Genomic DNA, 17,867 nt, shown 5'->3' on the forward strand with positions numbered 1-17,867 from the left:
TCGTTTGCTGATTTTAAACATGAATTGAAAGAGTTAATATATACAGACGGGTAATTTTACTTAATTTTGAATTTCTTTATGTTTTTTTTGTATTTTCCTCATTGTGTAAAGGTATAGTGTTATTGTTATTGTGATGTATGGTACACGTTTTGTTCAATCATTTATTGTATTTTATCAAGGTCGTCCTATTATTGGGCTAAGCCTGTTGGATGATGAATTAATAAAATAAAAGATAAAATAAAATAAAATAAAAATAAAACTTGCCGTCTCATACCACTGTGGTCGGGGTTCGAACCCATGTCATCCAGTGTTCCTAGTAATGTGGCGATGACGACCTTTAGTTTGTACAGAGTTGTAGGAATCCTTTGAGAAATGTTTTATGTTTTTCTGAAATGAGCGTGTAGTAAACATAATTTTCTTTAATCTTTACCCATGACGTATTACAAGGTAGTAACACGTACATGAACACCGAATGAAAATACTAGTCTTGTTTCCTTAGCAACGGATTTGTGTTTTGTTCCATGACGTACAATACTCCCTAAGATGGTCAACACTGTGAAGCTCTACTAGTATTGGTGTTTGTCGTCTGAGCAGAAATATCTGTCAACTGATATGAATTTGACGTTTGTCATGAAAACTAATAACATTTAAACAGGATCAAGTGAGTACGATTATCCAACAATAAAAAGTTACATGTATTGCAATCGAGCACACTTTCCGTAATCGGGTACAAAGTAAATACTTGCATAAAATTACTCTAGTATTGAATACGGATTGAAATACATCTCCCGGCATTCTTTTCTAGCGTGAAAGTTTGCCGTGATTTCTGGCTTAGAAAATGATCAGTCTTGGATATAAAGTAATTTTGTACAGCAGTGGACTGCATTCCAATGGCTACATCATCTAACAAAAAATATCTTCAGGGATATGTTAAAATTGGTGAGGGGGTGAACACCTAGAAATTCTGTAGGTAGTAAAGGTGATACTAGGCCAATTCAAGTGAACGCTTACGTAGTTCCTTGTTGGAGTTAAACCTTACAAAACAAAGAGACCTATGAGAAAAGGTTTGATATATAAATACGGTATTATACCAGCCTATAATGTAAAAAAAAAATCCAGAGACCTACTGGTGCTTAAGGCCTTAAAATATACAAGGTCGTAAATTTTGTTTTGTTTTAAAAAATGACGAAGCATACGTACTACAAATTCCAGATTATGTCTTTGCTAAGAGCTTGCGACAAGTGTGTTTTTTGTGTGTAGTTTTGGTTCTTACATTCCACAATAATAGCTGTCATCAGGTATAGTTTTTGTGTACTCTGAAGTAAAACTACCAATGAATGCAACATATCAAACTTATTACACTGTATAAAGTAAGAACACTAACCATGCTGTACAACCATTTTGATGTACCGCCATATCAAGATTTATGATATTTTCTTTCTGACCTTGAGAGTTGAGGGTTTCTGACCTTGAGGGTGGAGGGTTTCTGGCCTTGAGGGTTGAAGTGTTTACGATATTGACATGATATTTTTGAAAATGGTTTTCACAATGGTTATTCAAGCAGTACGTTGAACCAAGGCTGTTTACTCGAACAAATGTTTTCAAATTAGGCCCCGTATGGAGGATATCGGTAACCATACGCCATATTGTGTTAGACAATATTGTGCCTGATTTGAGTATTGTTAACGCCCGAAATCATGTGAATATATACGGACAGACACGTTTTTTGTCGAGCACGACACGACAGTTTACATTTCCATACTGATTCATCAATGTACACAATATTATGCATTTTTCTTTACAGTGTAAAAAGGCATCGTATGCTCAGCCTCAGATATCAATCAAACATTTCTCGTTGTATACGTTCTCTCAACATCTTGTTCAGTATGACCTGACAAGTACGTTTAACTTACTATCAAGTATATTCAGAAGCGAAAAATAAAAAGTAGCGAGCTGTCTATTTAAACTCACTTTTTGGGTTTCCATGCAACTAACACACATTTCAAGTGCAACGTTCTTACCCCTACTCACAAGACACACACACACACACACACACACACACACACACACACACACACACACAAACTCTCTCTCTCTCTCTCTCTCTCTCTCTCTCTCTCTCTCTCTCTCTGCTATATATATCCCATAATTCAATCACTGACTTACATAACTCTGTATATTTGTATATTAATACACCTGGACAAGTCATGTGAAATAGGTCATCCGGCCATGAAAATCTTTTATGAGGTCAAAGCTGTCACGTGAGATATTTTCTATAAGATAACGTTGCTTCATATGCTTCATATGCAATATCAAAGCTTCATCTCGTGGATTTCAACGAAAACACTTACTTATCAGAAGTCCAACCAATCGATAACTCTAGTCCAACAATTCGTTCTTTGACGCAACCAAAATCAGTGACAGTTCAAAAGGTTTAACATGAATTTCCCCACCTAATAACTAAAACACATTAATCATCAACTGATCAAAAGTGCTAGCAACATATATGTGTATTGCGCAGTGTGCAATATGTCATTATTTAGTGGATTGAAATCCAAATAGAATTGAAATCCAAATTTGATCAGTGAAGTTGAACTTTCACAAAAGGGTTGATCTCCCATGGAAGCCTCTTGAATTACATTGCAATGAATATAGATCGATAGTGGATTTGCAATTTCAAATCTACCGAAACAAGACATAATTGTGTGGGTTTTTTTTGTTGAATCACTGTTAAAAGAAGAAGAGTAAATATGTCTCCGATCAATTTGGAAAATACAAAGGCGACATGTTGTTTGCATTGTATGTGATATCAACGAGTTTGCGCATAATTGGAAATATCGATACATTTTATAGCAATACAGGTTGAAAGCACAACAATATGTATTACCTTTTATTAACAATATGAAGATTTCAGCAAATGTGGCGGTTTTGTTACCGTTGTTAGTTAGTGGCTGTTTACCATTAATATTGCAAGCTGTAGGAAATCAAATTAATTTTAATTCTGATAAGGATTAGCATAGTGATCGAACTTTCTTTTTATTTTTTATGTACAGTATGTCATTGCGACGAAAATGTACGTTACAACTCGCCAGAAGCACTGACCATTTTTTCATATGCTATTAAACGTTGACCCTTGAACCTGAATATATTTTGGTTATATTCAAAATTGACATTATAACATGCATAATTTAGCATAATAATGGTCATTATTATCATAATTGGTTCACAAAGGCCCAATAATAAACCTTCTTTTGTCATTCAGTATGATAAGGGAGCCTTTAGTAATTACAAGGGGGAGGGCTGGGGGAAATTGGACCCGGAGTGTAGCGTAAAATGTGACCCCCCTCCGACCCCATCGTGCTAAAATATGACCCTTCCTCAACTTCCATAGTCTAAAACATGACCCTCTACTCAAAACATGCTAAAGTGTAAATGCAGTCAGATATGTTACAGGACACGAATCTCAGACAGAATCAATGGTAAGTATTTCGTCCCACTGCTGCCACCAATGCTGAAGTTCTAAAGGCATTGGATAATTTCCCACTACTACCACCATGTGAATGTGTGTGAAGGCACTGCATTAATCAATATCTATTTGGATCTCATTGGCTGAGCTGAAGGTTACATTTTAATTATAAAATCACTCCAGAGTTTGCTATATATAAGCATGCCCTTGGTCCATTTGAATGGAATGGTATGGAATTGATGAAATTTTGGAGGTTCAAAGTCTTGTTTAAAAGGATTTCGACTGTCTTACCCATAGAATTAGACACTGTATTCGGCGACCATATTGGATTCCACAATGGCTTATTTGATTTTTGTTATCTTGACCTCAAAACCCAATCGTTACGTTGGCCCCTTATTTTTTTCCTGATTTTCTTGATTTACTTCATTTAATATATGACAAAAATTGATACAGCATTAATATTCAGATTACATGAGTTATTGTTATGGTGGTTTACAACATTGTATTGTGTTTCAGCACGCGTGGGCGTATAATAATCACTGTCGCCATCACGCCATGCTATTTCACACGTCGCCAGTGTCATATTAGATGGCAAGATTCGCAATTGAGTATATTCCCTCAATCACTCAGTATATACCACGTGTACGGAGCGACAAATAATTCAGTTTAGTGGTCAATCACTCGATAAATGCGTTTTCTAATAATGATAGCATTTTAAAATTGCTATTTAATTTACTGCGTTAGTAGTCAAAATACCAATTTATCACTCATGATTATATTATATACTAATAGGTCAAGAACCTTCAGAAAATTTAATGTTTGGTGTGTGTGGTGATTTATAGCTTAATTAGAAAGCTTTATTTACAAAATGTCCAGGTCTATAACTTATTTAGATCCAACAAGTGGTTTATTGTGCATAAACACACAATCATATGGCTGTTTCAACTTCGATTTACTAGTATCACAGCATTTACCAATATTACTAAATTGTAAGCTATCGACACAATACCACTGGGCGATGTCCTAATTCGTGGATTTCCTTGCTCTTTTGAAACCCGCATCTTTAGGTCATTCTTTATTCATGGATTATACCTGATGGCAATATAGAAGTCTGCCAAAAATATGAATGAGTAACCCGGTTGATTTTGTATGAAACCTAATGAACCATGGAAACCTATAAACTTTGCCAAGCTATTTTCTTTTAAAGCCTACGAAAAACCAGCAGAATAAATTAGACTTCTGTCCTGTAAAATACGAGAATTGTTTAACATGGTATGTGCATGCTTCTGAAATAAGAATATTAAAATTGTACTGTTACTTTGCCTAAAAAGCATAAACCCATCCTCACTTACAATCGACAAAAAATATGTGTCAACGTACAAACTTTTTTTACATGTCACAAGAATATTTAGTCATTCAATGGCCGCCGAATACATTGTAAACTCAGTCGATGGAAAAAATATGTTTGCCAATTTTTTTGAGAGAAAAAAAAGACGGCAAATCCCAAATTCCTTCATTATTTCAAACCGACAAAGAACAGTTTTCATATGACAAAGTTTGGAGAGATTTTATAAAATTTGATTTTCAGGGAAACTGGTCATTGAGGAGCCGAAATGATTTCTTCAAATCCCCTTTCCACTACTTTGGAATTTGAGTATTTTTATTACTACCAAAACGTGACACCATCATACCTTAATTTAATTAGCATTCATGTTCCAACGGCAACGCGGAATCTTCCGTTCTGCTGAAAAGCTACTCTTAGTCCAACCACGTGGCAATTTCAATAAATCTTATGGCCAGAGGGTTTTTTCAGTGTGCGCACCCTCTCTGTGGAATTCACTTTCATTTGAAATAAGAAATGCAAAGACTGTTGACTGTTTAAACGTAGTTTAAAGACACATCTTTTTAGACAACATTTCAAGTAATTTAATTTAACTCGTCGGTTTTATTGGAAGTGATTGATTTTAACTTGTCGGTTTTTATAAATGTGAGTTATTTTAATGAGTCGGTTTTTATACTTAGTCCCTCTGTGTGCAGTTTATTTTCTTTACTTTTGCAAAACATTTTAAACTTTAGTCCGTACAATGCGCTGAGACGCATGTGTATCACGTTTTCTTACAAGAAATAAATAATATTAATAATTATCACATAAGCATGTGCATATCTTCTATTGTGTGACGTCAAACAGGGCAGATCAAAAACTCATATCACCCCTGTTCTACCGAACTTTCTTTCTCAACTGTTCGACGGTTTACGCTACGATCAAGTTGTCGTAATAATTATGTACTTTCAAACCGTAAATGTGCACATTACTTTACATACATCATTGGGTGGCATGAGTCCGATACGAAGAGGTACTTTTATTTTTATTGAACAGATTTTATTCTATCTAAAAATCATGTAGATTATCGATAACAATTTGCATGTAGGTTCGCAGCCGGTCCGATTTTCCGTCGAGCTCAAAGCTCAGAACGTAATCCTGAGCTAATATAATTAAAATGTCCCATTCAGACAAAGTTTACTTACGTTTTAAAGCTAAATTTGATATAACTTGTACATCGCTAGGTTATAACCGATAATTTTGGTCGAGAAGCCACGGCACAGTGTAACCTGCACGTAAGGTTGACCAGGCTCGCAACAGGTCACGCGATTACGTAATTAGCATAGCCATCGGCCGCCATTTTTGATACGCGACGAAGAATAAAGTGCGATGAAACGATGCAGTGTTCGTAAAATTCGAATCAAAATGGAGGAAAATGTGGAAAAATGTAATTATGTGATAAATACATAATCCCATTACATTATATTATATTACATCACTGTCGAACAAGGAAGATTAAAAATCAAAAACACTATTATTTGTCTTCACAGTGAAATAAAATTTAATATTTCCTGTGCGTGCGCACTACTAATGCCTATATTTTGATATTTTGTACACTTTTACGTTGTGTGTGAGATGTGAAAAAATCATCATGCTGCCAAATCGAAACGCCACAGTAATCATTCCGGGTTGGTAGTAACTAATGCATTACAAATGGAGGATACATAATTGACATAGATGTGCGTTAACTATGGTGCAGTGCCAAAAAATGGGTTTATTACCTTAGATAGAAATTACTCCCGGTCATAAATAAAATTACCTAACCATTTATTTTAGTATTCTTATTTACTTCCATTAGTGTCTGATAGGGTCACAAAATTATCGCCATAAAACGATCCAATCTGTTCTTTTTATCGTCTGACAAAAAGGGATGCACTTTGTCTAGTTTAACGTTATGGGTGTTTATTGCTATAGACCTTGTTGTTATTCAGACCGCACTGACTGAATATTCCTCGCTACCGTAAATCAAGTTTTTTTCTATTACCGGTTGTGTCATGTATTGCTGTACCTTCAAGCCTAGATAAAATTGATGATCCGCAGTGTTTAGAATGACTATATTACAACCCCCATTATTAAATAATTTTTCGAGAACGCGATCCCTGATAACTTTGTACCATTACCGAAAGTAAATCAATCATGGCGGTCAACGGATAACAGTAATTGGGTATGTATTTCTATCACCGTCGCCGCAGTGTGATTTATCATCTAACAAATACTTCTCTTGTAATTATGTGAGCTGAAAGGATTTTTTCATGGCACATCGTGTGTCTATTTGTCAAAAGATAATTGGTATACCAAATATATCATCGTAAAGGTAACGTTGATAGAGGCAGAGCAACAGTGTAAGCAATCATTATCTTATTCGTAAGGGGATAAAATGACGTATCATCAACTGAGAAGCCCTTGTTAAGTCGTAAACTCAACCAGAGAATATGACAGATAATCCAGCAAAGTTACTCCATAGGGGTGAATATCCGAACGACTCTAAGTTGTTCGTTCAGTTTTCAAAATGGCGTACACAATCCGGTAAATCATAACAATGCGTGCATAATACGTTTGAAGACTCTTACAAAGTAAGATTATTATCAAAAACGCGTTACAGTGCAATGCAATGCAATGATACATACTATGGCAGTGTGAAATATGACAGAAGATATGATAATATCATGATAGAACTATATGATGGTATAATGTGATGAGTCTGGCGTAATGTTCTATATAGTATTATAGTATAGTGGAATGCTGTACTGTATGCTGAGCTACGCTACGCTATATTACTATACTGTACTGTATTGTATTGTATTGTATTGTATTGTATTGTACTGTACTGTACTGTACTGTACTACATTACACTACACTACAAAACACTACAAGATAATACACTGCAGTATGCTCTACTAAAACACAACGCAACGCAACGGAACACAACACCACACCACACCACACACCACATCACAACACAACACAGCAGCACAGCACAACACAACACAACACAACACAACACAACACAACACAGCACAGCACAGCACAGCACAACACAACACAACACAACACAACACAGCACAGCACAGCACAGCACAACACAACACAACACAGCACAGCACAGCACAGCACAGCACAACTCAAAGCAACATGACACATTGTATGTGCAGTGCAATTCAACGCAGTCCAAGGCAACCCAACAACATATTAGTATGAGTGAAGATAACTGTTATAACAGACTATCATTGACAGTGAAAGGTACATTTACAAACGTAAAGATAAAATAATATATTTGTCTTAAAAAAGGGAATAAATCAACATTTACTTGTCCAAAGAGATTATCTAACACGCAAAGCAAAACATTTGTTACTGACAGTAGTTTAATAGATATTAATTCGTAATCCGAATTCAGAAACAACAAACAAGAAATAAATGACTTTTTCCCTAGACAAAAAGTATCTTAAATACTGTTCAACTTTCACTGTCTTAATCCTCTTGTGGTTGTAGCTACAGGAAAGGTCGCATTGATTAGGCTCTGTGGTAGAATTATGTACTTGATGTGAGCACTTTGACTTAGTGTTTTATTATTCTTGTTACGATTGAAATCAGCGGAATATTTGAATTTCCTCTTCTTGACATTTCAAAGGTACTTACGAGATTTCTTTAAATTAGAAATCTGTATGTCTTATAAAAAGTAGATTAAGAAATGTTGCAATTTGTTTTTTGAGAGGGGGGAACTAAGACCTTCCAATCAAATTGCGACTATTCCATTGGCAATCTTGTCATTATTGTATCAAATGTGTTCAAGTATTTAAGGTCTTCTTGCACGGTTACCATAGAGACCTTTTTATTGTTTAAGTTCAACTTATTGTAGTATATAGTATCGTTTAATTGTGACAGTCAAGCTCTGTTTGAAACCCACAAGTTTACTACATAATTCATTTTGTTGACAAAAGACTCGAGGACGCCATACCCGAAAGCAACGCATGGTGTAAAATACACAAAATGTACGGTAGTGCAGGTGCATTTTTCAGCTCTAATTTATTGTCCTAAGTTTTTGATAATATTTACGGCTTCCTATGATATGCCTCAGGTATATACAAACATGTCGAAATAGATTCTTTGTCTGTTGACTTCGGAATGCTCTAGTATTACTGGCTTTAGAATTGACACATTTCTATCTACAAATTCTTCGGTTTTAACTCGGACGAATATATGATGCACACCCCACCCCCATCCCCTTTCACAAGACACATCCGTACTAACGTCGAGATATTCATAACATCTGCAACATAAACTCTTCGCTCTGACATATCAACCTGGAAATACTAAAACATTATCTCCAAGAAATTATATTTCATGGAATCAGACAAAATAAGTGCTTTACTTCTGTTATATGATTTGTTACGTATTCACGTATAGCTGTAATACAAGTAACCTCAGCAATGCGCAATAGATGAGCGAAGCAAACTTTTACCTCGCACAGTTTGTTGGTTTGAATCTATAACTGATCGTGACATGCAAACTTTAGAACTAAGACGCCTGAAGCCTTCAGTTGATACAAGTATATTTAACACAGAGACAGCCGTTTATCTTCCGACAAATTACGCCATGTCATCCGATATGAAAGCCAAACATGGCTGTAATTAGACTGAGAAAACCTTTAGGCTCCTTCCAAATAACTTTGTTTACTTTGATCATCTTGTTAGTCGTGTACCAATTCTGAACCAATTCAGCAATTTACTCATACATACGGAGAAATATTATCTACATACATGCCGGATATGAGATCTACTTTGTTAAAGCAAGACCCTGCCGACAATAAGGAAACGCGAATTAACCTCCAGATTGCCGATGTCTGTAAAGGTCATGCGACAGTTGCACAAATTGCTCTCACAAACTCGTCACTTGAAAAGACATTTACGGTTGTGCTCACCCTAATAAAATTCAGAACAGTGAATGTGTCGATCTTTATGTCGCATGTAAAATTGATATGGACTACCGTTAATCTACTGTTGTATTTGATTTTCCTCACTTTACGATAACATCTTAACACGTTTTGTGCAAATAACATTGAGAAATATCCGTGCTGAATTTATCATTTCTAAGGTCACGTAAAACCAAAATGTAAAACTAAGTAAGGCCTTTTATTGACCGATGAAAGACATTGTATAACATAAATGAATAATAAAACAAAAAACAATACGCTAGCAGCCTTTAGTAGATGTCTTTAACTCAATTTTCTTTTTATTCATCACCTAAGGTGTCTATTTGATATGCTCTTCCATCAGTTTATAGTGGCAACAACATTGCATGAATTTCTACAGGAGTTGGTGACGTCTTTGTAACTTTAATCGCAAAAGCGGAGATATTATAGTGAACCTTTTGGATCGTTACATGATCTGCTGTGTGTGAAGATAGGGTAAAACTACCCATATCTTTTATTTTGAAGTCTTCTTTGTGAAGCTTAATTTTCACAGACACTAAAAGTATACTCCAGTAGTTACTGCTACAGAAAGCATAAGCGAAAACAATTTAAAGTTTGTATTGTAAGCATATTGTCTGATTATCAAAAATGATTAATTTTGCAAATTACTGATCACAATAATTAGGAACTACATAGAAAAAAAATCACCAAACACATGTGCTTGGTTATGGATGTATGTACCATGTTATGTGAAATTTGAGGTTTGCATTCGGATATTGCCCTCTTACCGAAAATAATCAATTATGAAATTTTCTCATTACAACTAAAAGTGACATCAACAAGCTTTATAGTACATGTGTACTTTGCTATGTATGGTGTACCAAACTATATTAATTTTGAATTTATATAACTTTTAAAGCTTGCATTCTTAAGATACAGCCTTATTGCCAAAAATATTTTATTTATGCAAATGATTCTTTAAAACTAAAAGCTATGCCAACAAACTTCGTAGGACATGTGCGTTTTATTATGGTTGATACATGTACCAAATTGCGTGACTAGCTGTTGCAGATTTAAAGTCAGTGTTTCTTACAAAATGTTAAGTATTCTCCAAACAACACAACAACTAATACCAATTATATCACGTTGTCTTTTTAATGTTCACCAACTGTACAGTTTGTTGATAACTGTTTTGCCATAAAAATGAACCTTGTTGTTTGCTAACTACAACAATGACGTTAACATGGGAAAGCAAACCACTGCGTATACAAATTTTGGTTATCAAACTCTATAACTGGAATTCAAGATATAATATTGACGGAGAGATCACTAACACCTGCGTTTTGTGAGGTTACGGCAATATACTAGGTTCAATATTTGCGTTCATGATTCGTGTAAACGCTATCGACACCGAAAGCAAGAGTTATAACAAACTTATCTGATCAAACAACATCTGATGTCATTTTCTATAAAAACATTCGAATTCACTCTGGAAGAATTTTTCTCAAGTACTAGCTAGATTGGACATAAAAACGAAAGAATATCTTGAAAAGCGAGTGTTGTGTTGCGAGGCTTCTTGTCAATATATGCCAGCCTGTATGCATGCATTAAACATTAGGGTTTGGTTAGCCGCTCATAAATCTTCATAAAGAAATTAGTTAGCAGATCATGTTAAGAAAACGAAAGCTTGAAGGAAAACATTTCTGAAGAAAAGGTAAATCATTCTACCGGAGGCTCAGAAACTCTAATAAATTGTGACTTTGATTGATCGACATATATCATACAATAATGGTGAATGCATGATACAAAATGAAGAACCTGTTATTGTTTGATGTATTTAGGTTAATTTGTTTAAAGAAACACATGTCGCAGACGATGAAAAAAAAGATGACGTATAACGCGAATGACATCAAATACACTGGCACAAGCCTTGGTACATTTTATTTTATTTGGTGAATTTATTAACCGTATATTTCTCACAGTCTTAAAGAAGGAATATGATATTTCTACCCGCAAGCTATGTAAAGGATAATACGATCAAAGACATTTGGTACATACTCGGGGGTCCATGGTTTTTATTCGGATGACTAGGGGAACCAGCTTAAAGTCATCTGACCGTAAGTGCAAATGGGGACGTCATTCATGTTGATAGATAGTTCGTATTAAATACTCGTGGGAGAAAATATACATCAGTAGAGCTATGAGATGAGGGTTGAGTTAAAAAATATGATAATCGACAGGATACTACCACCGTCATGTCAATACCAAACCTCGACATGCTTAACTCCATAACAGCAAAACCAAAGCACCGTTGCACTTTCTCAGATTTTCGGGAATGATTGGATATTTACATATTTTCTATGTTTGAACGTTCGTGTTGTTCGCATAGTGTCACAAACCGCTACGTCGGACGATCGCTTCACTATTTTCTCTCCAGTTTCACCATTGGATGGGCTCGGGCGTGACGTTTAGGCTAAGTGGGCGTGTGAACGAATAGTGCTTATACCTTTCTATATATATATTTTGTATAGTTGACTATACGTACGGTAGTTCTGTGCTTGTCGGTTAACACGGACATTCTCAAATTATCAGTGCGAAGAAACAAGTTTGTGGATTAATTCGATTATGGAAGCGCTTCTGCTTTTAGTAAGTATATTATCCAAATCGTCTTCTTTTAATAGACTGAATGCATGTTAACGATACAATTTGTTTAGACAGACTAGTCTAGCGTGAGTGACTGCGAAAGGATTTGTTAACCAACAAAGCCGTAGTATACATGTTACAATAGTATTTCGTTCAACGATCTTTATCTGTCAGTTTATGTGCACTCTTTGCAACAAATAATTTCTATAAAAATGTTCCTTGAAATCTTTTGAATGGATGTTACAGATGTGTTCTCACTATCTAGAGTACCCTTGGGTCATGAGAAATTTAAACCACCAAAGCTTTAATACGTGGTCGTTCATTCAAAGAGATTTTTTGTCATTGATGCATCTTTTCTTACTTTTTATACTTGGTCTAACATTTCAGACAACATGTACGCTGCACAGCACTCGCACACTCTCAGTTGTATCATAGATCAGAGAGCAATGTGATTCGACATACATATTATCATTTGAAGGGAGAAATCACAATTGCAGACAACAATCTCAGTGGAATTTCAACTGATGGTGTCGTGCAGATGTGTTGATTTCTCTCGTAATCACAAAATCGAAATGTTGACGAAATGATATATTAAAGTCAAACTAAAACTCTGATTATGTGGTCTGTGAAACAAATATCCACATTGGGCGATCGTTTGTACAAATTTGGAGAATTTGAAATGAAGTTGCCGTGCTAACATGTTGAGTTCCTTTAGTTTTGTAAAGTGGAAAAATGCGGTAATAATACAAGTTGAATTTTTCAGCCTGTGAAACACAAACTCAATTCAAAGCTGTTTTATACAGTGGACATGGTTACAATACTGAACAGTCAATACGGTTGAATCAGTTCAAACTAATCTTGATGCTTTGTTAATCATGGCAACACATTTAATCTCAAATTATTTACGTCTTTGTGAATATTAAGTGTCACACTGTTAAAAAAAACAATTATGAGCAGAAGCAGTTTATCATGTTAAAGCTAGCTGCAAACATAACAATCTGTCAATTCATTCCGTACCTGCTCACAAAGGCTTAGCCTAATAAAAAGAACAATTTGACAGTTTTACGTTCTTTTGATGAAGTAAAGTGTAATTCTCAGTACTGTACATGAATGTAATAGCGCTGCTTTCACAAAAAGACTTTTTTTGTACGTTATGGGATAGAAGTTAAACAATGCATCAATCAAACGAAACACAAACTTTAAATAATAAAGTTACAACTCTTTGCTTGATTTTGCTTTGTTTCGATAGATTTTATCCAGTGTTTGATTTTCGGATGAATTTGATTAAGGATGTCATTGGCATTGTGAATGCGTGAAGGAAAGCAATTTTAAGCATACGTGCAAGTGATATTTGTTTTGCATGTACAGACGTTTATGAATTAAATATATATGTGCTTCGTAGTTTTCAGTATATGTAATTTTGTCTGTTTCTGACTACTTATATTCTTTAGAGCCTTAGTAGTTATACACTTTGCAAATCGAATAATATATAACTCATAATATATATATATATATATATATATATAGTTTATAACAAAGATGTGTCCATAGTGTGGAATATCTAAGATGAATGAAAATGTGTAGTTGAATAGAATCATGTTAAAATCAGATACATAAACAGCTTTATTACCTCGTAGTAGAAACGCTGTGATCATTATAGATACATGACGCTGGGTATAATGAAAGTTATCAAATCTTTCCAAAGTCGAGGTTATTTACATTTTTGAACTAAAATACGTACTGCGATGTCCATTCGCCAATATCGCTGCCAAAACAGTTGCTCACTGACTGCAAAGCTCGCAAGTTCCACGTTCCAAATACAAATTGATAATTGTACCTAAACATTTCGACTGCACACTCCAGTCTTTGTCAACAGACTTTCAACAGACCATGTCTACGAAGTATATTTAGTTGCAGTCATGTTATTGATGCAATTTGTGCAATTTTGATAACAATTTTGATAAAACGTTTGTTAACCTAAAGTTCAACACTTGAAGATACAATGTAACTAAGGAATGACAATGCTAAAGTGAGCAAACGCTGCCAACATACACAGGCACTTTATAAACTATGAACCTATAGTGCCAGCTGTACGCATTGTTGCATCTTAATTCACATTTCTCGATCACATCACTTAGTTAGAAAAACTCCGTCCATTAACAGTGGCAGTGATTTAGTAACCTTAATTGACGAACATATAACATCTTCTGTACGCCTTTACATTAATGTAATCTACTGTCACGTAACAACAACATTATTCGGTAGGGAGTTATTCATTCATTAATAACTACTCAGTATAGAATCATTAGTGTCAAAATCCAAGGCTTTTTTAAAATTTAAATTAGTGAAATAGATTTATCTTTAAACTTACGGGCTTTGTTCTTGTATAGTACTGGGCATTTATGTTTTAATGCTTTTATTTGTATTTTTATTTCAGATAATAACAGCGTACACTGCGACGGCTTTGACGATAGAAGGTAGGGATTCGCATCGTTTACTTTGCTTTTACGGACGATATTGAACGCTACAAATAACCAACGTTTACGTTCTAAGAACAAGGGCGCCAAACGCCTGTAAAACCCAACGTGGTGTATATATTTTGTTATCAACTTTGCATTGAGTCGACAAGGAAATCAATATCTTGTAATTGAAACTCTAACATACGTACATAGAATAAGCAGTGCTATGAAACTCAAATCCTAATAAAATGGCGGGTTGATGTTTCCGATGGCATCATAGTATATAGTCATATAGTTGAACATACAAAGTGTCATTAAACGGACAACGAATGAACAGCTATGAATACAAATTTTTCAAAACAAAATTCGTATAGCCTGTCATAGACACTATATTGTAATGTGTTTAAAACCCTACCCATTTGGGGTATTATGCAACCTGCCCCTTAGAGAATATATATTCTAATGTAATCTTACTTAATCCAAATCAATATAATCTTATTCTATACCTCATCTAATCCTGTATTGTCTAATCCAATCTAATCAGAAACTAGTCTGTAGTTAATTATATCGTGTGTAAAGTATCAAGCGACGACTTCATTACCTACTTAGTTTCACATCACATTACGCTATATCACATCACATTACGTCACCTCCCATCTTACCTGCAATGATGTCAGTGCGCGTAAGAAACGCTAGGGATAGACAAAGAAACGTAATCAAGACTCTTTCCCAGAAGAGGTAGTCATGCTATGTCCGGCTTAAAATGAATGGTCACTTTATTTGTAAATCAAGATGCGATTGATTACAAGGGTTGAACGTTTTGATGAAAAATATGCCCAGCAATTCGATTTTTATTTTTTGTGAACATTCATGCGAAGGTTGTAATCCGACATAACCGCTCCCAGATCATTAAAGTGTTCACTAATGGTATTACTCCAGAAAAGATAACTTTCACATTCGTTAGAAATCACATGTTGGATAAGCAGTTTCAGTCATTTAAAGTGAACTCACTAAACTAGATAGCATTGACGATGACTCTCTGATTACAACAAAGTTGACTACCTTGCAATTGTTATTTGTAAGCCTAAAGGCATGAAACACAGATAGGGTCATGCAATTGTTTTACCGTCGCAAGAAATCGAGTTCCGAGTTCCTAAATTATCATCTTCCCATGTCTTGTACATATATAGCTTTTCGGGTCACGGGCTTTAAATAGGAGAGCTTTTGAAATGCCTGTCCTTACATACGTATTGGAAGACAACCTTTCAAAATACACAGGTTTAGCGTTACAGTAATCTTTTGCGCTGCGTGTGTATGCTTAATATGATATGAAACGTTGACCTTACTACACCTCATAATCCTACACGAATTGACACCCATCTTCTAAGATAATTTACAAAGTTGACCGCATACTGATTGGTTATCACCTTTTAGGAATATTAATATGATAGAGGTACTATCATATATTCAAGATTATATCAATATTTTTACAGTACCAACGGTTTAATTTCAAAAATTACTCCAGCTGCCATGGGTTATTATTATAAAGTGAAGGAAGTGTGACCTGTTGTCACATTTATGGGCACCCGTTTAGAATAATATCTTTCTGTACAATTTAATCAACTCGTGTCTTGATAGATTGCAAAACCTCCAATGTAGGGTCATCGCTTTAATTATAGAGAATAAATAGATTTATGTGTGTCATGATAAAGTGATATCGTGGATAATTTACAACCAATGTATCAGTGAGAACTAGGTAGCGTGCTATTGATATAAATGATTGTGTCATATTGCGGGTAATTCAAAACTTGTAGGTAGCGATAACAACAGGACTGTCATGCTATTGAAGATCCAACTGAAGGGTTTATGACAATGGTGTAAACTGTGACTACGGCAACCGAAATCGATTTGCAATGCAAATTGATATGACAGAAACAAATTTGAGAAAATTGATTTGGGATATCTTGAGGCTTCTCGGTTGTCGTAGTTGACAGATATTGGGTCCAAACCGTTGCCAGTGTTCCACAACAGGGTGTTCGAGAACCGGAACATATTTCGCCACTGGTGCCATTCTTATGTGTGGTAAGGGCACGCTTCGGAGTTTAGTATGCTGTAGGCTCATGGGGGGAAGCATGTCTGTGTGAATGGTGATAACATAGAGCTCATGACATAGAACGAGAACTGTTCGTTAACGTTCTATCTCAGTTGTATGCTCAGGGGAGGCAGAGACAGCTTGGTCGTCTATTAATAATACGGAGTTCGTGACAAGAAGGAGAGCTGTTATTGTCATCGCAATTTTCAGGCTCATAAGATGCAAAGGTAGCTCGATCGTCCGTACCGTGTAACGATAACACACATTTCACGTATCGTCTCCAGGGATAGCAATTCCACTACTTTGGTTGACATGATGGATAAGTTAAAATACGAATCGATGCATTATTTATCTTTCTTTTAGTTTACAAACCTTTACTTTCATCGAAGTCTTGCGGAATGTCGACAGCTATTTTAATCTTGATCACTAATTGATCAGTTGTCATGAATAAAGTAATTAAGCAATGCAACAGGCTAGGCATCGATCGCCGTCGACGTCTTTAAAAAATAACAAATCATATAGTATAAAGTTTAAAAAATGTCTTACTTGGCTGTAATGCGATGAAGAATGTGTGTGTGTATGTGTGTGTGTGTATGTGTGTGTGTGTGTGTATGTGTGTGTGTGTGTGTGTGTGTGTGTGTTCATTTAAACAACCGTTATCGGGTTTCTCTTATATGTTGACCACTGTCGATATGATCTTCTCTTTGATTTATATATAGAAAATGTCTCTGTGTATTGTTTTAAACCTAAACCGATCAGCGGCATGGCAAAAGAATGATGCCCTTGGAAGAATTAATATCAACACGTATTATTAGGCATCTCTGGCAATTTAATGTTGATATAATAGTAATCATTAACTATTGCGCAATGTGATATTATATTATTTGATCTACCCCTTTTCACCCCACCACCCCCAT

The sequence above is a fragment of the Glandiceps talaboti genome, chromosome 7 (genome assembly GCF_964340395.1).
Source record: "Glandiceps talaboti chromosome 7, keGlaTala1.1, whole genome shotgun sequence".
Classification (NCBI taxonomy): domain Eukaryota; kingdom Metazoa; phylum Hemichordata; class Enteropneusta; family Spengelidae; genus Glandiceps; species Glandiceps talaboti.